This window comes from Pithys albifrons, chromosome 12 (assembly GCF_047495875.1).
Source record: "Pithys albifrons albifrons isolate INPA30051 chromosome 12, PitAlb_v1, whole genome shotgun sequence".
In the NCBI taxonomy this organism is placed as follows: domain Eukaryota; kingdom Metazoa; phylum Chordata; class Aves; order Passeriformes; family Thamnophilidae; genus Pithys; species Pithys albifrons.
The window spans coordinates 11,480,001-11,491,050 of NC_092469.1; positions in this window are offsets into that span (position 1 = coordinate 11,480,001).

The following is an 11,050-nucleotide window of genomic DNA, read 5'->3' on the forward strand; positions in this document are numbered from 1 at the left end:
ATGCTTGCCTATCTCATCAGACTCTTACAAGGATTAACACTGTCAATGTGTTTTGAGCATCTTGAGTGTCACAAGCATCAATTATGATTACTCCCCAGCTTCTGGTGAGTTCTGACTGCCATACCTGAGACAACATCCCTGTGGACAGGGTGTGTTCCCCAGGGCAGCCCCTGGGAGCTGCTGGACGCCCACGGAGCAGCAGTGAGAGCCTTCAGAGAGGAGGGTACCACAAAGAGGGGTGCAGCATCAAGAAGCAATGGCTAATGCAGCTGTCAAGAGGTTGTACAGGGGTGAACTCTAACTTTTCTTGAAGGCCAAGTTACGATGTATCATCATGTTAGCTGGCAAAATGTCTCTTTAATAATATTAAAGCTCATTCCAGTAATTGGTAAATGCACTGCATCTTCCTTTTTCTGTGTTGCCTGTGATATGACAGTTGCCATGGTAACTGTTTATTTCTATCGAATTACAAAATAAACACAAAGAAAACCAATATTTTTTTCCTAAGAACTTTCTGCCCAAGGTCCCTTATTCCTTTATTTTGTATTTTTACTTTTAACTTGTTCATAAGTAAGCATTATTTCCTCTTTGGGTTATTAGTTATACCAATACCCAGGCAATCAAACACATACTGTGTGTTACAATAAACCCATAGAATGACTAGCTATAGTGTACTTTAGAAGCACGGGACACTTGTCATATTTCTGTGAGACAATGCACTGCTCAGGTTGAGCAAAGTGTTTGGAAGAGGGTGGTGGCAGTTCCTCCACCTTCAGGTGTTGAGTCAAAGCCCAGCCATGGCCCACAGAAGGTCTGGACACTGCAGGTGGATTTTGGATGCCCAACACAACAAGCTGTCCACATCCACTAAACCTTATACTTTGGTCTCACTGCTGCTACAGCCTTTGATAAGTCAACTTCTGATAAGTCATTTACTGCACTTTCAGGGTAAAGAGGAAGGCTGCTTGCTCACCTCTGCAAACCACTGTGAGACTACAATGCAGAGGGTGCTGTCTCAGTTCAGCATTGTCACTGCTACTGCTGGGGGCAATAAAAGTCATTCAGGTTGAATTTTGTGCTCAGATAAAAATGGAAACCCAGCCCACGACAGGATATGGACCTGTGATGTGATGATGCTGATGCCACCCAGGCAGCCCTATGTGCCAAGAGCTTCTGACAGCCTGTGAAGGGCTACGAAAGCAACACTGGCAGGTAAACAAAGTGAAGGGAACAGTGACAAAAGAAAACAAACCATGAGATGTTTCTATGACAATTTATCAACTTCTGAACATGTAACTATACAGTTTGCCTATGCATTTTTTTCCCACTAAATGTACACTAGTACAGGAAATTTCTTACGATTTTTGTCAACATGCTGGTGCAGAGAGGAGTTAGGAGGCCCAAATGAGTGTCGTTCTGCCAACAAAAGCAAGGAAAGCCATTTACCCATATCTTCTTATGCATATTCCCACTCATAGGTCACAAAAATACTTATAACTTTGCCTAAGTCTTTAGGATCTTCTCCTGCACAGATCTTCTGCACCTTCATATGAGGTCTACAACTGAAAGTCTCCTTCATTGACAGCTGCAAGTACTCAGACAGGAATATGCAGTTCCCAAGGAGAGCTGGCTTAAAAAAAGACTGAGGAAAGAATGATAATGGTACAATTTATTGTCCTATAAGTTAATAAGGCTGTGGCATAATTAAACCACTACTTTTGCACCTTGGCATTCTTCTTGTGTGGCTGAGCAAATTAAAATTGCCTGTACTTGGAGACTGCATGCTTGCTGCATTAACTTTCTCTGAAGTTCTTATATGCAGAATAGATGGGATTATATTATATGCAAGGTGTCCATGTAAATGGACACCTGCCATGCTCAAAACATTAAATTTTCATACTGTTAGGTAATAGAATCTTCAATTCTTTAACACAGAAGTCAGTTACACCATGGCATTGACCAAATCAAACAACAAATGAGATTTAAGTGTATCCAGTATTTTTAGGGAAAACGTCTAAGTCAAACAGATTAAATGCCTTGGCACTGGTTCCAGTGTAGGATTTTGTGTTCAGCAGCTGGCATTTCAAGTCTTAAAATTTTTAATGCATTAACCTGACTGTGAAAGGGGTTTACAGTAACTGTTTGGGACTTCCAGGCAGTCTTTCAGTGCAAAACTATGATTGCTATCTGCACTGGGCCCGAACTCCCCTAAAGTCTGACAGAGTTTGTTACTTTTGCACACATATTTGATTTTGCAGCCAAGAAGTCTCGTTCAGCAGAATGCACAAAGTGCATAACAGAAATAGCATAAATATTTGCTGGATTAGGCCTTGTCTTTATAAATGTGCAACCAATGTAAGCTGAGTTCTGGCAATAAATCTGTGTATAAATTGAACTCTGTAACTCAGCTTGACTTCAATATCTTCTAATCCCTCTTCACAAAACAAATTGCATCAACCATGCCTACATTTAGCCAACTACAGTTCTTATTGTTTTTGTTCCTCCTCATAAGTTCTTCCTACAGATTAAATGCTGATGCACTGAACTAACTGCTCCTGGCAGAGGTGGGTAGGTGTAACTTGATTAGTATAGATTTTGGAATTGGTAAGTACTGTATCAGTATCCTCCCTAGAAAATAGGTGACATGTCATGGGATATTAAGTATGCCCATTTAATGTAAAAACTCAGATAATACATGAGTTAAATGGACAAAATGAGAGAAAGCTTTTAAGCATTCTCCCAAGACAGATTGCAGAATAATATTACTGTACACGCAAGTAGTGCTGATTGACACAGTCAGAAGGCCATTATACTAGTGTGGTATAAAATCATTATAGCAAAAAGCATTTCAGATCTGCAGAGTGATAGGAGCAAAATATAATGAATTATCAATAAAGAAGTGGTGATTCAGTTACATTACATATGAATAGAAAGCTTCCTGTTATATAATTTAAACCTGCCAGCCTGACAAGTGACTTGAATATTCAATTCCTTCTCAAGGTGTATGAATCATCCTTTTAACTTTACTGGAGTTTGCAATTTTGTAGGGCAGGGCAGAAACCAAGCTATGGTAAGCAGTGTTTTTAAGGGAAGGTTGCTTGAGCAGATTTCAACATGGTACCCTCTGCTGAGGGTCTCTTTGACCTCTCAAGGAAACAGCATCAACCTCCGAGATGATGGTATTAAGTAAATATTTCTTCTTATTTATGGCAAATAAACATAAAGTACAGTCTTTCAGCAAGTCAATGGCCCCAATATTTAATGGTTTTAATTTTGTCTTACCATAAAGTCCTTGAAGTTCTTAATGTCACAAACTACTGTTAGCAACAAAGCCCTGACCAAAAAAAAACCAAACCCCAAATCAACCTATCAGTACCAGACCCTTGTATTCTGAAGGCTGTGCTCTGAAAGGAGGTTTGTCTCTGACCTTGCTCCTGCACAAAGTTCCTCTGAACCCAGCTATAGCATGTAAGTTAAGTGTTGCAACATGACCCCATGGGAGGATTAGGACCTTTGGGAAAATTACAGGTCCTTTTAAACGATTATTTAGTATCTGCAGTGTTAACATAATACCTAAGTCAAAGATAACTGCACTGGAAGCTTAGGAGTAATTAACTTTAAAGTTCAGGGAAACAGAAGGATTCAGTTTGAATGCCCTCAGTGCTAGAACCGAAGTTACAATCAACAAACAAGAAAGATTGAGGGGCTGAAAATGATCCAGCCACAATAAATACGGGTATAATATTATCCACTCCACATTCTGAAAATAAATACATTCACAACACTGTCAAACACAGGAATTTAAAAGTTTTGAGTAGTTCTAACTTGTCTTCCAGCATTAGTAAGCTCTTACATGCCTAAGACACATTTTTATATTGTTTTCTTTTTAATAAATGGAAATTGAGTCTTACCAAGCATGTGATTTGATAGATACATTATATTACATTCCAATATTGGAATGTAATGCTACACATATATCTATATCTATAAACACAGGCATTAATATATCCCAGTGTTAAAAACATTCCAAGAAAATTGACAATATTGATAAAACTGTTCCAGTAAGCTTTTCTTCAAGTTGTCGTCTGAATAAACTGATTTTAAAAAGGCTTTCTACTCAGCATGTTTGCCTAAATACTGTGGGCTGCTAATTCAGAATTCCTCAGCATTTAGCACCTCCCAGTTCAAACATTTCCCCTTCTGCTTACTGCCTCTCCTTTGTCTCCTCTATCAAGGATGGTACATTTACAAATGACAGAGGAAACATCCTCTCTTCCCTTTTCCTAACCTGTTAGAACCCTGCAGCTGAGGACATCTCTGTTAACTGTGCTGAACGCTCTTGGGACTAAAGGCAGCTCAGAAATTTAATCACAGGCCAAGAGCTAGTAGTTACATTGAAGCTTGAAAAGCCCTTAAAGTCAGCAATGGGAACATGGATTACTGCCTCACAACTACTAATTAGTAAGGAAACTTCAAGAAAGGAATTGGTAAATATTTACGTGAATTTTTGCTGTCTCCAAAGATCAGTGGTGCAAAGGAATTCCATTTTGCAAATGGAGGTGTTTAAAAGGAAATCTTCCTTTACACAGCCAGGATTCTGCTGATCAAAGAGCTGACTTGTGCCATTTTAAGACTGTTATTATCCATTTTAAATATGAAATAATTATTGAGACTATTTATATGGTTTGGGGGAAAGAAAGATTTATGAGTTCATGATATGGCAGTCAGAAGCACCCAAATACTCGTATTGGCTCTCCACCTCCTGGGCAAATCACAGTAATCTTGGGTAAACCACTCAACTTCCCTGCCTCAGCATTCCTGAATTTCAGGCAGAGGTACAGCTAGTTGCTCACCATAAGAAAGTTGTAAAAATTAATTAGCAAAATGGCTATAAAGCACTGAGGATGAAAAACGTGCTAAAACCTAAGCATTATAATTAGTGTTATTTAATGCATCTTTAAAAATCAAATTATACTTTTTCTTTTGCTTTAATAATGAAATTACACAATGGCTTTAAGAAATGACAAAGTAATTTGAAGTAAATGACTGCCCTGTAAATTGAAACACACCCTAAAATGTGGTTATTATAGAATAACCACACACCCTGATAGTTAGCACTGCTTGAGTTGTGTATAACCTTAACTTAGTAGTGCATTACTAAGTGAGGGAGGATCAGCAATTATAAAAAGGAGAGCGAGTGCTGATGCATGTTAAATACATGTTACCTCTTTGGCATCAGCAGATTTGGTGCATCCACTGCTGGCAGTGAAAAGCATGCTGGGCAAATTAGACTTGTGGCACAAAAGGATTAATTAGGGTACAGCTAATACAAGCAATGTTTAGACATGAATCAAGAAATTTAGGACACGGGGCTTATGGTGCACTGAATAATTGGCAACACCATAAAGAAAGAAAAGATGTGAACTAATTTCCCATTTATGAGAAGCAGAAAGTTCTACCCCAGCTTCTGCACGGTGAAGAATTATGCACTGCAGGTTCCTTTTGAAATACTTCATATTACCACACAAAATATTTTTTTGTGTTTCTACTAGTCCTCCCTCATTTTACCTAAATGTGAGTATTTTCAGGATAAAAAGAGCTATTTAGGGTTAAAAAATCAAGAGGTAGCTAATTCATTAAATAGAGTAGACTGAGTAAAACAAGGCAGAAGAAAAATAAGACAGTCGGGAATTTAGGAGGGTACTGTGGATGCAGGAACTGTAACTTGGATGTAGCTGATGACTGCAGGAATGCATGCACACCACACAGTATGGAGCTGCACAGAGGGAGCCAAGCCAGCTTGCTCAGCACTAGAATCTGGAGAGCGCTGATAGCACAGTTCTCCTGGCCTACTCCTTGCTTGATTAATTTATCCTTTTTCTGAAAGAATAAAAGGTAGCATAGCTGTCTCCTACCCTGCAGTGGCACATGGACACAGTCTTGCCTTTATTTATCTGAGTTCCCTATCTGTAAGTGACTCTGAATCCCTACTGTTCAGTGAAGCTGTCAGAAAAAGAATTACCTTCTTCATCTTTACTCTGAAACAATAAACACATTTCCTAAAACATTCACAGAAGTGCTAAGAGCAAGAGTTTTCAGAGTTTTGTAACAGCAGCAGACTGAAGATAGCCAAAGGGACAGCCATCAGCGTTTGCTGAGCGGTAATTCCTGAGCTCAGCAGAGCCAGTAAAACCCATCTCCAATGCACAGAAAGCCTCCTGTGTGAAAACTGTGTCCCTTAGGTCTAAAAAATTTGACAAATCATATATTCTATTTTAAAAATATTTAATATTTTGCTTAAATGTATCTTGTGGGAAAAATGTTTCAAAACATTTTATGTGAAAATTTCCATTAAGTTTATCCAAGATTCAAACAAAATGCTTTCTAAAATTATTTTATATATTTCTTCTGTTCATGTCTTATGGAAGCTGGAGGACAGACAAGTACCCTAAACCAAAGAATTAAAAGACTAATATAAAAATGGGGAGAAAATGAACCAAGTAGCCTTTCTTTAACCAAATACTTCCTCAATTCAATAGCATTGATCATGTTCCCTATTCAACAATCAAGTTTCTTGTTCTTTCAGGGAAAATGGAAGTCTTGCTTGCTGTTGCACAGCCTGTCATACTGTTCCAGTCTTGTACAGCTCAGCAGATGCAGCAGGGTATGTATCCTGCATACACATCCAGCCCACCAGCCATCAGGGCCAGCCCTCTGAGGACTGTGACAGATGCAGTGCATCTGAGCTCCCCTTCCATCCAGGGGTCTCCAAATCACTGGATTTACGTGTAAAGTTTCTCACCCTTAGCCATGATGTATTTTCAGGGAAATTAAGCCTTATATTCAAACATTGGTTTTTATTAAATCACTTTAAATTATCTATAAATAATTCTCAATCTCTTTAATTAAACATACTAAGGATGAATTCCCATCTTTTATTCAAGAAGCTTTGCTTTGCCAATTTCCTAAGACCTGTAACACAGTGGGACTGAGAGTCTTCTGTTATTTTGATCCCTTTTCCTAGTTTTGCTTACAAGCCCTGCTTTCTGGAGAAATGAAATATCAGCTCCTACAAGACCTCACACTTTACTCACTTCAGGTTACCTTAATGAGCAATCTCCATTTCTTTTCCATCTCACGATTTGCTCCACTCCACCTGCCAATTCAAGGCTCTTATAGGATCATCCATTGACCTCACACTGACATCACCTCCTCCTTTCCTCATTTTGAAAATAAAATTAATTTTGTTAGCAACAGAATCAAAATTTGCTGAAAACACTAAGTAGATATGATGTATTTATTGTCCTTGGTGAATCTCAGCCAGTTCAACCTGTGTCTTCAAAGTTTCCATTTAATTAAGAGTAATATACTTTCAAAAGCTCATGCAGTTAGTTCTGGTTTTGGTGCACTTGAATTGCAATAATCAATAAAAGCCCGAAAAAGTCACTACAGAGCTGCAAGAACCATGTTTCAGTAAAAAAAATTGTTCAAAAACAGTGCCTAGGAACAACCAAAGTTATTAATGAAACTGAGTCCATTTGGCAAATAACTTTTTTTGTCAGGTTCAGTTCTAAAAATCAGTTTCTTAGTTACAACAAATTGACATGAAGTTGAAAAGATGAAAGGTTAAAAAAGAAAAATTAAATAAAATAATTGCCAACCATTTCATAGTGAGCTGACATCTCACACGTAGTTTCCATGCCTCTTCTGTTCTTTCACACAGATCCAGTGTGAAAACTGTGTTTACTGGTCAAGGGTGAATCTAACACAGTGTGTTCCCACTTTCACAGAAATCCTTTGGTTTCTCCCCTGTTCGGCTTCCGCTAATCTGATGAAATCAGAATTGTAGCTCCATTTCCTGCACTGTTTCTTCCTCGTTTCAGCTCCCTGCTGTTTGTTTCTAGGATATTCTCATCCCTGCTGAGTGTATATTTTACTCTCTTTAAGAAGAGCCCTGATCATGTTTCTTTTTCTCACACTATCTATTACTGATGCTTGCTATGGGAATGGCCCAGCCGGCAGTGAGACCCCAGTGCTTAGAGCATCTGGGCAGTTATCGTGAACTAATATAATCACTTCAGCAGCTCATGTTAACAGTGGTTAACAATTGGTTGTTTTCACTCCTTCACACTTTCTTGGATCTTAAAAGAAGAATGGGATTGCAAAGAAGCATTTTGTGCACAAAAGATGAAGTAAATTTAATAGTGATGTAAACAACGAGGAATCTCCTGAACCAACAAAAAGAAAAAGAAAAATTCTTCTCTAAATATATCTTTGTTTACTCTCCAGACTAAATGGATTGTATCAAAAGGGGTTAGTTCTGTTCCCTCAGATGGGGAGCCCCATATACACATGTGACTATAAGATTTATTTATTTTTGTGATGATGTAAAACTGACAGGGTGGTGCCTCATCCCACTGCCAGGTCAGGGATGGACCCATTGTCTTCTTCTGCCCCCTGCCAGCCAAGGTGTCATAGCATGGAGAGGCCTCTGCCTCGAATTGCTGCCTCAGGGCTTGCCCGGCTGCCTTCATAAACTCCTCTAAAATACGAGTGAAGTCTGCAACCAGCCTAAACATGGCTGGCAGTGAACGCTTGAAAAGAGGAAGCTGCTAGGCTTTGGACTAAATGTATTTGTTAGTTACTAGATTGCAAGAATGGACAGACTAACTTTCCAAATCTGGAAGGGCAAACAAAACCAGAAGAGATTGGTGGGACAAGAATGAAGGATACAACAGGCTTCTCTGTAAATGTGGGAACAATGCTCTGTATTGCCAAATGACTGATAAGCTGCACAGCCACATGCTTCCCGGGGTAGTTATTACTAATTCTACCTTAGTCTCATTAACTAAGTTTCTGTTCTCCACCCAAAAAAGAACTTTTTTCCCTTGTGGTCCAACACACAAGAGAGGCTGCCTCTAATTCAGCTGTTCTCCTAAGCCCTGAAAGAATGCTGTCTCATGGTCACAGGTGACCATCCAACAAAGAGAAAAGAGGCTTTAGTTAGATACATACTGCTCCTACCATTCTGAATCAACAACCCTTGAGGAGATACAGGTTTTCCTCTCATCCCCTTCTGCCACCTGGCTGGACACCTCACACCTCTGTCTCTAAGCTTTATGGCCCAGCTGAAGCAATACTTAACTTCATGGTCACCAGACCCTCTTCACCTCCAAACACAACAGCGTGGTCCCCAGTAATGCCAATCCAACACTCGGGAAGCCAGCAAGGTTACTACCTGTGTATAAGGTCTTCCTTTGCAAGGGAACTCCTAATATGCTACTTGTTCTGGAAAACTCCCTCAGGCAGCTACATGCCTGTGAAAAAGTCGAGTTGCCTCTGGGGCAATGTGCTTCTAGGGCCTGGATCTGTCTGCAAGTGTGCTTTGGAGGCGGAAGAAAGGCTTGTCACTGATCCCAGCGCAGCTGGCAGGGCTGCAGCTGAGCTGCGAACGAGCTACAAATTAGTCCAACATTTAAATGCTCACTTCTAAAGATAAAAGCCAACTAAGCCTCACACAGTAGCTTTTCCTAAGGAATGGGAAGTGTCTCTAAGAATAACCATAGCTGCTGTGGAGCAGTCGGGGTTCATGAGAGCTGCCTGACATCACGCCAGGAAGCTTCACGCTGCAATGCGATACTTTTAGAAAAGACTTCACTGCTTTCACAGCCTTACCATTACCAAATATCATGGCATCATCCTTACAGACAGAGCCCTTTACAAATTACATGTGTGGAACCAGGTCTGTCTACTTCCCAAATATATTAAGATACCAGCTCCAGCTACATGAGCACTTTATGCTTTAACCTCAGTAGAGCAACTTACCTTAGAAAAGTGGTGCTGGGGCTCTCCCTACCCCAACACCAGTGGGCAGAACCCAGGGACACTCAGGTTTTAGCAGAACAGGACAAAATGATCAGAAACACCCTATCACGAAGTAACAAAAGGAGAACATAACCCATATAATTCTGTCCTCAAGTGGCTGTGATTGTTAACTTGCTTTTTAAAATAAACCACAAAACTAAGCTTAAATAGAACATATTGACATACTGAATGACAGAAGGCTGAAGTTCATCACTGGAATAAACATAGAATGCAGACAACCCTTCTGTATAGATGTATACCTTCTTCCTCATACATTCTCCCCCTGTGTATTAATGTATGTGATTAATGTTTCTGTGCTTTCAGCAGAAAATCCCAAATGAAACAAAAAACACATAGAAATGCAAACCTGGGAGCAATGTTCAAAGTACATGGTTTATATGCCTGAAAAGGTTTGATTTTCTCTTACTGAGACAAAAATTAAAACTTCTAAGAACATTTTATGAATTCTTGCAACACTGAATAACATGTTCCAACTGAAGATGTACCTCTAAAACCGTCTTTTAAGTATAAACAAAATTATGTCATATTGATGGAGGGAAGAGCAAAGCTTGGCTGTTTAATTTGGAAGATTGCTAAAAGTGATACATTTAACTCTTCTTGCCTAACAATGAAATGTTTTTATAGTTCACAATACCTAACACCCTTGCTAACATAAAACAAGTCGTCCTGAGTTCCTGTTGAACTAATACACATCCTATTCTTTTTCTGGGTATATTGCAACATTAGGAAAGAAAAATAAATATATATAAAAATAAAATCCCATTTTCATCCAACTGCATCAAATGCACATAACATTTTAAAGCATTTAGAGAAGTGGATTAGAAATCTACACAGAACACTTAGGAAGAACACAAAGGCTTCAGGTATGCTCTAGCATATCATGGACATCTCCAGACTATACAGTTTTCTCTGCAGTGTCATTTTCCTCTATTTTTGGTGCACAGGTTGCTTCTTCTACTGTTTTAATTTTGCATCTTACTTTCCTTTTCCCTGTCTTCTGCCTTTCCTAGTTCTCTTTTTCTCCTCTTAGATTGTTTTAGGGTTTGCTGTTGTTTCTTCCCCTTAATTTTCTGTCTAACACCATTTCTCTGTTCCCTCTATATATGGCTCACTGTTGTATCCAAGGTCTCTTACTTTTCTCTCCCCAAGGTTTACTTACACTGCA